Consider the following 12464-nt stretch of genomic DNA (forward strand, 5'->3'; position numbering starts at 1 on the left):
CTCGGATTCTGCTGGTCATTTCTGCCATCTCCATGTAGTCTATCACTTGCATCTGCCATTCTTCCAGAGTGGGCAAATCTTGTGTCTTCCAATATTTTGCGATGAGTATTCTTGCTGCGGTTGTTGCGTACATAAAGAATGTTCTGTCTTTCTTTGGCACCAATTGACCGACAATGCCCAAGAGGAAGGCCTCTGGTTTCTTAAGGAAGGTATATTTAAAGACCTTTTTCAGTTCATTATAGATCATTTCCCAGAAAGCCTTAACCTTTCGGCATGTCCACCAAAGGTGAAAGAATGTTCCCTCAGTTTCTTTACATTTCCAACATTTATAATCAGGCGAATGATAAATTTTTGCAAGCTTGACTGGGGTCATGTACCACCTGTATATCATTTTCATAATATTTTCTCTTAAGGCATTACATGCCGTAAATTTCACACCAGTGGTCCATAACTGTTCCCAGTCAGCAAACATGATGTTATGACCAATAACTTGCGTCCACTTAATCATAGCTGATTTGACCGTTTCATCCTGTGTGTTCCATTTTAACAGCAAGTTATACATTCTTGAAAGTATCTTAGCTTTAGGTTCTAACAATTCCGTTTCCAATTTTGATTTTTCCACCTGGAAGCCTATTTTTTTGTCCAAATTATAGGCTTCTCTAATTTGATAATAATGCAACCAATCTCGCACTTTATCTTTTAGTTTCTCAAAACTCTGCAATCTTAATGTATCTCCTTCTTGTTCTAGTATCTCCCAATATTTCGGGCACTTGGCCACTATATTGAGTCTTTTCAGAGCCTTAGCTTCCATAGGTGACAAGCACCTTGGGGTCTTGCTTTCCAGTAAGTCTTTATATCTTATCCAGACATTGAACACCGCTTTTCTGACAATATGGTTTTTGAATGCTCTATGAGCTTTAACCTTGTCGTACCACAAATATGCATGCCACCCAAAAGCATTATTAAACCCTTCCAAATCCAAAATGTCAGTGTTCTCAAGAAGCAGCCAATCTTTCAACCAGCAGAATGCTGCCGATTCATAGTACAGCTTAATGTCCGGCAGGGCAAACCCACCTCTATCCTTAGCATCAGTTAATATTTTAAATTTTATTCTGGGCTTTTTGCCCTGCCAGACAAATTTGGAAATATCTCTCTGCCACTTCTTGAAACAATCCATCTTGTCCACAATCTGCAAAGTTTGAAACAAAAACAACATTTTTGGCAATACATTCATCTTTATAACAGCAATTCGACCCAACAAGGAAAGCTTCAATTTTGACCAAATTTCTAAATCTTTTTAAAATTCTGACCAATATTTCTCATAATTATCTTTAAACAAATTCAATTTTTTTGCTGTCATATTAATCCCTAGGTATTGCGCAGTGCCTGTTTAAAACTTTTTTCTCGGCACGTTGCAGGACTCAAGCTGCTTTGAAGGCTTTCGTTGTCGGCAACCGCTTCTGTCTTCGCTCCATTCCTTTCATAAATCACTCTGAACTGCACTCCTTATCTCCTTCTTGACGTACAAACACCCATAACCTGTCCATTAAACTTTAATTAGTTTAATGTTAAGTAAACGTCCAGTGCGCTTCCAACGCCATAAGTCTTATCTCAGCAGAGAATTTCGTGCAGCGGCTGAAGAAGGCAGGAGAGTCAGTACCTTTCAATGAAGAATCCTGGAGCAAGTACTTTGGAACTCAGGGAAAAACTTTATTCACAAAAGAAAAACCCTGGCGATAAAGCACACATGCTTTTATCTCCGGCATAAAGAAAACTTTACTCTAAACTTAACTCATATCAGCAAACACGCCCTTGGCCACAAACTGAGTCTGCGAGTCAGATCAAAGGGAGAAGAAGAAGAGAGAAACATGGGTGAACTGACTCTTTATACAAACTAACTCATATTCCTGGATGCTTAATGACTTCCAGCTGCTCAGTGATTACAACGACTTGTTACCTCTTAACCCTTTAGTATCAACAAGGATTTTGATAGTTGCTCATGAATTATTATTATTTGATGACATTGCAACTTCACTTCCTAAAAAATGGGAACATGGGTAGGAGGTGAGGGAATGTAGGAGACATTGAAATAGGAGAAGGTGCTAATTGAGCTTGATTTGTTCTCTTTCCCTTAGTTCTCTTCCTTGAAACCAAAACAGGATTCCCTTTCCTCCCACTCTGAAGAAGGAGATAGAGAAGGCAGTCAGAACTACAGGGGATGGGTCACCTCCCCCCCATTAGGAATAGAAATTAAAATGTGTGAAATGTGGACTATGTTCATTGAATGAGCACACATAGTTCACATCAACGACCTCCAACAGGGGAGAAACCATTTAAAGGTATGGAGTGTGGGAAACGTTTCACTGATAGTGGAAACCTTAGAGCACATCGACGGACTCACACAGGGGAGAAACCATTTAAATGCCTGGAGTGCGGAAAGAGCTTTATTGGTAATGGAGACCTTAGAAGACATCAACGGACTCATACAGGGGAGAAAACATTTAAATGCCTGGAGTGCGGAAGGTGCTTCAGTCTTAATGGAGACCTTAGAAGACATCAACGGACTCACACAGGGGAGAAACCATATAAATGTATAGAGTGCGGAAAGAGCTTTACTGGTAATGGAAACCTTAGAAGACATCAACGGACTCATACAGGGGAGAAACCATATAAATGCCTGGAGTGTGGAATGTGCTTCAGTCAGAATGGAGACCTTAAATTACACCAGCGGATTCACACAGGGGAGAAGCCATATAAATGTATAGAGTGCGGAATGAGCTTTACTGGTAATGGAAACCTTAGAAGACATCAACGGACTCATACAGGGGAGAAACCATTTAAATGCCTGGAGTGCGGAAAGTGTTTAAGTGATAATGGATACCTTAAATTACACCAGCGGATTCACACAGGGGAGAAACCGTATAAATGTGTAGAGTGCGGAATGAGCTTTAGTGAAAATGGAAGCCTTAGAAAACATCAACGGACTCACACAGGGGAGAAACCATATAAATGTATAGAGTGCGGAAAGAGCTTTACTGGTAATGGAAACCTTAGAAGACATCAACGGACTCATACAGGGGAGAAACCATATAAATGCCTGGAGTGTGGAATGTGCTTCAGTCAGAATGGAGACCTTAAATTACACCAGCGGATTCACACAGGGGAGAAACCATATAAATGTATAGAGTGCGGAATGAGCTTTAGTCATAATGGAAGCCTTAGAAGACATCAACGGACTCATACAGGGGAGAAACCATTTAAATGCCTGGAGTGCGGAAAGTGTTTAAGTGATAATGGATACCTTAAATTACACCAGCGGATTCACACAGGGGAGAAACCGTATAAATGTGTAGAGTGTGGAATGAGCTTTAGTGAAAATGGAAGCCTTAGAAAACATCAACGGACTCACACAGGGGAGAAACCATATAAATGTATAGAGTGCGGAAAGAGCTTTACTGGTAATGGAAACCTTAGAAGACATCAACGGACTCATACAGGGGAGAAACCATATAAATGTATAGAGTGCGGAAAGAGCTTTACTGGTAATGGAAACCTTAGAAGACATCAACGGACTCATACAGGGGAGAAACCATATAAATGCCTGGAGTGCGGAAAGTGTTTAAGTGATAATGGATACCTTAAATTACACCAGCGGATTCACACAGGGGAGAATCCGTATAAATGTGTAGAGTGCGGTATGAGCTTTAGTGAAAATGGAAGCCTTAGAAGACATCAGCAGACACACAGTGGAGAAACCATTTAAATGTATGGACTGTGGAAGGAGCTTCAGTCAGAGAGGAACCCTTGATTTATGTCAACAAACTCACACAAAACACAAACCTTATAAATATCAGGAAAGTAGATAGAGGTTGAGTCCTAGTGGAAGTTCTAAATCAACAGACTCACGGACAGGAAGAACTTTAGGAATTGAAACCCTTCAAGCCATCCACAAACTCAGAGAGGAGAAGCAGTTTAAATGAAAAGATTGCAAAAAGTGCTTTATTTACAATGGAGTGTTTAAGGAACATCCAGGGACTCTCACTTGGGGAACCCATTTAGATGTATGGAGTGTGGGACGTCTTCCTCTCAGAGTCCACTCTGAGCAATGAACTCAGTAGGAAATCATTCCTACAAGCATGAGGTATATTTGATGTTCTGGTGTTTATATGTTAAACTGTATAATAATGAAATAATGAAGGCAACATCTCACAATCATGAGTATAATTTTAGATGAAAGTACCTTTGGTTTTTGCACCAAACTCTGTCACCCCCCCCCCCACCGCATGATCTCCAAGCACTGCTTCTTCACCAGAACTTCATCGCTTCCTCCTGCCCTGCGCGTTCTGAAGAAAACTTGAAATACTGTAAATGAATGGGATATTTTCCCCAAGCCTAATTTCAAGAGGGGGAGGAGGGGCTGCAGGTACCGGGGAAATCTCCTGGGGGGGGCATCTTCACTCATGAACCCCATGGGGCAACCCCAGAGCTCCTGCTCATTCTGGGGTTTGAGGAAGATAGTATTTTTCCATAGTCCCAGAGTTTTTGATTCAGTCATGTACTCAGGAGTTTTCCCACCAGAGGACCACAGTGTTGTAGCTGCTGCTGTTGTCATGGACTGGCTGGTGAAGGGGGAGGAGGCACCAGTTGGGGGACCCACAAGGGAAGAAGGCTCAGAGCCTGGGGACTGGTGGTGCAATGGCAATGAGCAGAAAGAGGGAGAAAAGGGAGCAGACCGGAAGGGGAGATGCAGTATGAGATTCCAAATTCTTTGTATATGTGTGTAATTTAAATCAATAAAGATTATTTTAAAAAAATAAATAAATTTGTGGCCGGCCTGATCAAGCGTTGCTTCCTCTGGTTAGCCCCGCTGGAACTCCAGTTCATTCCAGACCCTGGGGTCACTAGAGGACTGGTGGCTCCTCCTGGCAAATGGCCTGGTGCGCACTGGATCACCAGTCCTTCCTTGCCCCCAGAATCCGGCCAACCGAAGGTCCCATCTGGGGTGCCATCTGTTGTAAACAAAAGCTGCCCTTCTTCCCTTATGGGGGACACAAGAGCCCTTTATAGAGTCCCTTGTGGGTTCTCCATCGGTAGGAAAAAACAACAGAGACATCCAGAGACTATTGAGAAGGAAAGCAGCTAGTAAGCCTGATCTTGATTGATCTGCTGCAACAGGGTGCTCCCCTGAGGAGGACCCCGAACCAAGGCGTGCCTGCCCTTATATAGACACTTTAAATTCCCTGCCCTGGAGCTCCAGACCACCCCTCCTACATCACAGAAGGGGCGTAACCCCAGACCACCCCCCACAAACATCATACCTGCATCACAGAAAAGGCGGTCTGCAACAGAAATTTGAATGTTGTCATTTTTCCTGCCTGCCAGGTTATCTGATAATGCCTTATCTGATTCCCTTTACTGGTAGTCTGGCCATTCCTTTGAGATGGTGATTTCCCAATTCCTGAGACAATGGGAAGGTTCCCTCACCCCCTCCCTCCTTGCAGAGAAAACATTTGGTCAGTTTGGGAGTCAAAATGGTTTCAGGACGGTCTTCCTGTGCTGCTCCAGACATTTGGTCGACATATCTATGTATGTGCTTGCTTGGTAAATTTATGAACATTTATTACAAATATATAAAACCTTGATTTTTTTATTACAGGATTCATCCAGTCTAGCCTTTTGCATGATGAATTCTGCATTTACGTTAAATAAGCAGGGAGAGAATATACAGCCTTGTCGTCGTCATTTCCCAATTTTGAACCAATCAGTTGTTCCATATCCGGTTCTAACTGGAGCTTCTTGTTCCACAAAGAGATTTCTCAGGAGACTGATGAGGTGATCAGGCACTCCCATTTCTTTAAGAACTTGATATAGTTTGCTGTGGTTGACACAGCCAAAGGCTTTTGCATAGTCAATAAAGCAGAAGTAGATGTCTTTCTGGAACTCTCTAGCTTTCTCCATAATCCAGTGCATGTTTGCAATTTGGTCTCTGGTTCCTCTGTCCCTTCGAAATCCAGCTTACACTTCTGGGAGTTCTCGGTCCACATACTGCTTAAGCCTGCCTTGTAGCATTTTAAGCATGACCTTGCTAGCATGTGAGATGAGTGCAATTGTGTGGTAGGTGGAGCATTCTTTGGCACTGCCCTTCTTTGGAATTGGGATTCATATGTGGCAGGAACCAACCCCCCCCCCCATCATTCAGTTTGTACAAACACAACACACACACATGACATACACAACATTTCTGTTATAAATTCATACAAAATTAGCCATACATCGGATCTGCACTGTTCCACTTTTATTTTACACCAGGAGGGAAGGACTATCAAAGGGGGGAGACTTGACACAAGGCGGCCAACCTGTCTGCAGTGAGCCCTACCCAGTTGGCATGCCAACCCTGATAGTCCGAGGCAGAAGATCATTCCACTCACAAAGGACCTGCATATGGAAGTGGATTCAGTACGGACTGAAACACAGGACAGTGACCAGCCCTTCCCTCTGGGGGCAGGAAACAGTTAACTCCTCTTTTTCTTTAGGAATGTAATCATGGGGAGGGGATGGAGGAACCGGACAGGTGAGAAGACCCTCAGGTTACCACCACAACTCCTCCTCCTTCAGAGAAGTCACACTTCTCTGAAGTCTCTCAGCCCCACTCACCTCACAGAGTGTTTGTTGTGGGGAAGGAAGGGAAAGGAGAATATTAGCCGCTTTGAGACTCCTGAAGGGGAGTGATCAAGCAGGATATCAAATCCAAACTCTTCTTCTTCTCCTCCCTCAACCCCTCCTCTGTGTGATGTGTCAATGATGTAGTCATGAAGTAGTCTTGGGGGTGTAGCATGGGGGATTAGCAGCTAATAAAAGTTGGGGTCTTCTTTTGTTGGGGGCTTCCATCTTGTTCCACCTAGTGGCAGGTGGGAGTCCTGTGGCGACAGTCTTCCATCAAGACCAAGCCGACTGGCTGCTCTTTTGCTGTGCTCTTCCTGGCTGGTCTCCTTGTTTCTTGTCCAAGGGATCCTTCAGATTTTGGAATCTGCTTCTGGCTACAATTGTATCGGCTGCTTTGCTGAGCCTCTTGGCTGTTGTGCCTGGATGGGGCCTGTGTCCATGGTCCTTGTCCTGGCCTGAGTCAGAGGCTGGGGTGGGGAGCTGGCATTTGGGGGGAGTCGTTTAACTGCCCCCCCGTTCCTGGTTTGAACAGCACCAATACCAAAACACGGAGGGATCTAAGCTCGTGGCTGGGGTGGGGGAGGGGAGGATGTTGCACTTGTCGGGGGGATCCCACTTTGCAGCTGGATCTCTGGGATTAGCCCCTCCCCCACTCTCCTGATCCACTAAAGAAAAGGGGAGGGGGGAAAGCTTCCTCTCCCCCCTCAATTCTTTCCCTCCCCTCCTCCTCTCACCCCACCCCACAACCCCAGATCCCGCCCCCATAAGTTCCACCCCTTCCTCCTCCTCCAATCCAGCTTCTGCTGAAGGAATGGGTGGGTGGATGTTGGTTTCTATTTCCCTCACTGAGCAGCAACTGCAGTCACAAGACATTGTTTTGCATTCCATAGTCAGAGTTACTGTTGGATTCCCACGGGAATGAGAGACTGGATGTGACGTTCACTGGTTTCCTATTTTTCACTGTGTCTCTTGGTGTTCTTTGTTTCCGAGAGGAGTTGCTTCTCTGCTCTCACAGAGGCAAGATGCATGTTTGTATTCTCTCAGCATAGAGTGAAAATAAAATTAAGAATGTGGCACATACTGCTTATCCTTCTGCTGTGTGGACTACTGTGTTTGGGCTCAAGATGAGATGAGCCTGTATCAGCTTCAGATGGGCCGAAGCTGGGCAAAATCTCACATTCTTGGTTATGGGCCCAGAGAAATGGAATCGGACTGAAGAATGGCTGCTAGCAGAGGAACAGAGAGGTACTTCATGGTTCTCATTGATGCATTTCCTGGAAAGGAACACAATTTTCTAGTCCTCGCTCGCCATGGCAGAATGGACTTTGTGAGAGAGCAAATGAGACATTGTTTCAAGGTCTAAAAACCTTGCTGCATGATACAGCATTATTCTTTAAGAACCTTTTTGATATCCTAGAAAGATACCATGCATTCCACAGTCAGCGTTACTCCAAAGGTTGCAAAGGTCCAGAAGATGACTAGATCTTTCTTCATGGTGGATTCAGGTGCAACACACCACTTATGCAACAACAAGCGACTGTTCGTGTCTTTTACACCACAGGAAGGTGCGATTCACCAGGCGGATGACCACACGATCCCCAGTCAAGGCTACGGAACTGTTGTTCTTCACAGTTTGGACTTATCGATACAAGATGTTCTCTACGTTCCAGATGCTTCACACAATCTACTCAGTGTTGCGCAGCTGAATGAACAGAAAATTGATGTTTCCTTCCAGAACAAGAAGTGCACCATCACAAAGAAAAACGATTATGTATTGCATGCTGAATTTGTTGATCGTTTGTCTGTTTTATATTTTGATGATGATGTGCAGGATGAAACTTGTTGCATTGCAGGTTCTAACAAAAGTTTGCATGCAGGATGTATTCATGAATTTCACAGGAAATTTGGTCATTTGCATTTTGAGGCAGTATCTAAAATGCCTGCCTTGGTTGAAGGTATGACTATTAAACCCTGCAGGTACCACAGGAAGTGTAAGGCATGCGTAGCAAACAAGGTGAAAATGGCTGTGAAAGGTAAGGTGTCTAGTAGGCAAGCTACAGAACCATACCAGGTTGTTCATGCTGATTTGGTTGGTCCACTGTCGCCCTCTTTGGATGGAAACAGGTACTTCATGGTTCTCATTGATGCATTTTCCAGGTATATTTATGTGTACAATCTCAAGCAGAAATCAGAGACTTTTCCAAGGTTCAAGGAATTCTGTGCTTCTCAGCAGTTTGAAGCTTTTCTAACTGAGGAAGGAATTCAACATGATTTGTCTAGTCCTCGCTCGCCATGGCAGAATGGACTTTGCGAGAGGGCAAATCAAACATTGCTTCAAGGGTTAAAAACCTTGCTGCATGATGCCAATCTTCCAGAGAGTTATTGGGTGGAATCTTTGGCTTGTTTTGTTTACAGTTATAATCGCAGGTTATCTTCAGCGATTGGTTGTACCCCCATGAGAAGATGTTTGGCAAGAAACCTTACATCAAACACATGAGAATTTTTGGTTCTGACATGTGGGTTCACACACCACAAAGCTCCAAGTTAGGCAAGCGTGGATTGCATGGTATCTTTCTAGGTTATCAGAAAGGTTCTTACAGAATAATGATGACTGACTCTAAGACACTTAGGCTCACAAGAAGTGTTGAGTACAATGCCAAGTGGGGGGAGAATGTGGGAATTTTCCAATGGTATCCTGATGACAGTGATGAGACTGAGGATAGGCAACAGCAACAGCAGCAGCAACGGCCACAGCTGCCGCAACAACCTTTTTTTTTACAGGATTTCCAGAGGTTCCTGAAGAAGAAAGGGATAAGACACAAAATTGCAGCTTCCGAAGAAGCATGGAAGAGATGTGTCTGTGTTAGGGTGAACAAAGAATTGCGAAAGGGAATGGAGGCACAATTGCTTAGTTCGCATCTGCCACATGAGTACTGGGCTGAGTCGCTAATGTCATATACTTATACGTGGTTAAGAAAGTTTTCAAAAGAGTTGGGAAGTTCTCCTTTTGAGAAACTGTTCCACAGAAAACCTTCTGTTGCCCATTTCAAGGTTTTTGGGTCTCATGTGAGGACAGAAGCTCCGGGTGGAGTAAAGAATGCCAGAGGCAGTTTTGTGGGTTATGAAAAGGGTCTCTACAGAGTAATTTTGTCTGAATCTAGTCAGGTGATTCTCAGAGTGCTCCTGAACAGGAGAGAGTGATTGCTCACACATTTCCCACAGGAGATGATGATTCTGATTATGATGATGATGTTGATTTTATTGAATTCAGTAGTACAGATGATGACAGCGATAGCTCAGACAGCTCAGTTGTCACAGTCATTGAGAGAAAATCTCACATAATGACTAGACCCTCAGAGGAGGAGGACGAACCACTGATTACGTTTAGTACTGGTTCTCCAGAGAGTTCAGAGGCTGAACCAGAAAGCAAAGAAGAGCAGCACCTCTTACGTAGGTCTGAGAGAGCAACGAAGGGTGCACCACCCAAGAGGTATTCAAAAGAGTTTGCCAACCTAGCTATTGCATGTGTTGCTGTTGAAAACGACCAAGGTCAAATTGAAGCTGTGTCTGAGTCAGAGACAAAGGCACAACAGAGAGTTGCTAACCAAGGTAATGCAAATGCACTCATTCCTTGGAAGTCACACAACCAGAGAGGTACATTGGTAAAACCAGTGGTGGGTAGTTCCAAGGGTGGAACTGAAACAACAGGGGAATGTTATACATATAACAACTGTTTGTTTTCTTCTCTGGATCATGCATTGCTCGCTGCACGCATTGATTCTTTAGGGGGAGTATGTTACTATAAAGAAGCAATGCGGAAGCAAGAAGCAGCTAAGCCAGCTGCTGCTGGCTGGAAAGCCAGACAGGATGTTTGTGACTGTTACCATGGAAATAAAGGGGCAGTCCTTTCTCCGTACTGAGCACAGGATATTAGCTCAGTGTGTCACCTGATATATGTACAGGATGTACATGGGTGGAGTTGGAGTTTCTCTCTGTTGTTCGAAGAGTGCAGACATCTTTGTATGTATGGCTGCTAAAGACAGAAATAAAGGCACGTAAATACACTTCTGTCTGTCTGATTCCCCTCCCTGGGGATATGCAGGGAGGAGGAGAAGCAGTGGTGTGTTTTTCTCACAGTCTGGGAAAAATTGCCGATACGGACCTCATCTGTTTTACCTGCCGGGAGTCCCAGGGGGAGGTCAAAAGGAATTCAGCCGGTGCCTGGACAGATAGGCACATACCTCTGACCGAGGCAGAATTCCAACAAGCTCAACTGAAAGAGCACTTTGACATGAAAGATCTTGGTGAGGTAAACAACTACCTATCTCTGGAAATAGAGAGAGATCAAGATGGTAACATTCTAGTACACCAGTCACGGAAAATTGCTGATGTGTTAAGCAAACTAAACCTGATGGATGCTAACCCTGTAGAGACACCGATGACAACAGGTTATCAGGTAGATGACACTGAAGGAGCATTTTCTGACACTACACTGTACAGAAGTGTGCTAGGCAAACTAAACTTCATTGCCAGATGTTCAAGACCTGACATTGCTGTTAGCTGTAATTTGCTAAGCAGACAAGTCAACAATCCTACTGTTAAGGATTGGAAAGCTCTGAAACGCATAGCACGCTATTTGAAAGGCACTATGCATTACAGACTAAGATTTAACAATCAGAAGTCTGTTGGTCTTGAGATATTTGCAGATGCAAGTGACACTACTGACAGGAAAAGTACGTCTGGAGTTTGCTACATGTACAATCAGGGTCTATTTGATTGGTCATGCAAGAAGCAAACAACAGTTAGCTTAAGTACTTGTGAAGCTGAACTGAATGCACTGTCTTATTCACTTAAAGATGGTGAATGGTTGTTACAATTGTGCAAAGACATGAAAATTCCTGTCATATGTCCAATCCAGGTTTACCAAGACAACAAAGCATGTTTGGCTTTGCTGAATTCTGAAGGTTGTAAGCAAAGCACGAAGCATTTGCAATTGAAACTGCAACATGCTAGGGAATGTGTTCAGAAGGGACTCGTAACGGTGTCCTATATGTCAGGTAATGAAATTCCTGCTGATGTATTGTCCAAGGTTGTATCAAGGGATCAACACAGTACCTATGTGCAGAAGTTGGGTTTGTACTGATATTGTACGAACACGCTGCCCAGTGATGTTCACAGAAAGGGGGAGGATGTTGGTTTCTATTTCCCTCACTGAGCAGCAACTGCAGTCACAAGACATTGTTTTGCATTCCACAGTCAGAGTTACTGTTGGATTCCCACGGGAATGGGAGACTGGATGTGACGTACACTGGTTTCCTGTTTTTCACTGTTTCTCTCGGTGTTCTTTGTTTCCGAGAGGAGTTGCTTCTCTGCTCTCACAGAGGCAAGATGCATGTTTGTATTCTCTCAGCATAGAGTGGAAATAAAATTAAGAATGTGGCACATACTGCTTATCCTTCTGCTGTGTGGACTACTGTGTTTGGGCTCAAGATGAGATGAGCCTGTATCAGTTTCTGATGGGCCGAAGCTGGGCAAAATCTCATAGTGAGCCCCCTCCCACCCTGCCTGCTTCTCCCGGAAGTGGAGCTACTACTCCGGATTGCTGCTCTGCCCCGTAGCTCATGGGGGGCATTTGGAAAGGGGAGGGAAGAGGCAGGGGACCCCTCCCCCATGGATGTTGCAGGAAAGGAGAATTGGGAGCGAGGACAAAGAGGTAAAGGGGTCGTGGGGGGGGGGAAGAGGATCCAGAGAGCCCCAGCTCCCCCAAGCGCCTTCTGTGGGGTCTGGATCCCGGCACGCGT

At 44.3% G+C, this 12464-nt stretch overlaps 2 protein-coding genes and 1 long non-coding RNA gene across 13 annotated transcripts in view; 1 reads left to right on the forward strand and 2 right to left on the reverse strand.

Annotated features, from left to right (window-relative positions):
• Positions 1-12464, forward strand: part of LOC310826021 (uncharacterized protein) — a 156844-nt gene that overhangs the window by 117959 nt on the left and 26421 nt on the right. For 2 of the 9 annotated variants that reach the window (XM_083700457.1, XM_083700459.1), the window contains exon 1: positions 12324-12376. The exons of the other annotated variants lie outside the window; for them this stretch is intronic. The gene's annotated coding sequence lies outside the window, so the exon portion shown is untranslated. Of the gene's footprint in view, positions 1-12323; positions 12377-12464 lie in introns of those variants that run through there. 9 annotated transcript variants of the gene reach the window in all.
• LOC310825931 (uncharacterized protein) overlaps positions 1-12464 on the reverse strand; it is a 148766-nt gene that overhangs the window by 43516 nt on the left and 92786 nt on the right. The gene's annotated exons all lie outside the window — the stretch shown is intronic.
• LOC310826297 overlaps positions 1-12464 on the reverse strand; it is a 153036-nt gene that overhangs the window by 13072 nt on the left and 127500 nt on the right. Inside the window, exon 3 of the long non-coding RNA XR_014555709.1 lies at positions 3955-4037. This is a non-coding gene — a long non-coding RNA (uncharacterized lncRNA). The remainder of the gene's footprint in view (positions 1-3954; positions 4038-12464) is intronic.

This window comes from Podarcis gaigeae (genome assembly GCF_964106915.1).
Source record: "Podarcis gaigeae genome assembly, chromosome: 10".
Classification (NCBI taxonomy): domain Eukaryota; kingdom Metazoa; phylum Chordata; class Lepidosauria; order Squamata; family Lacertidae; genus Podarcis; species Podarcis gaigeae.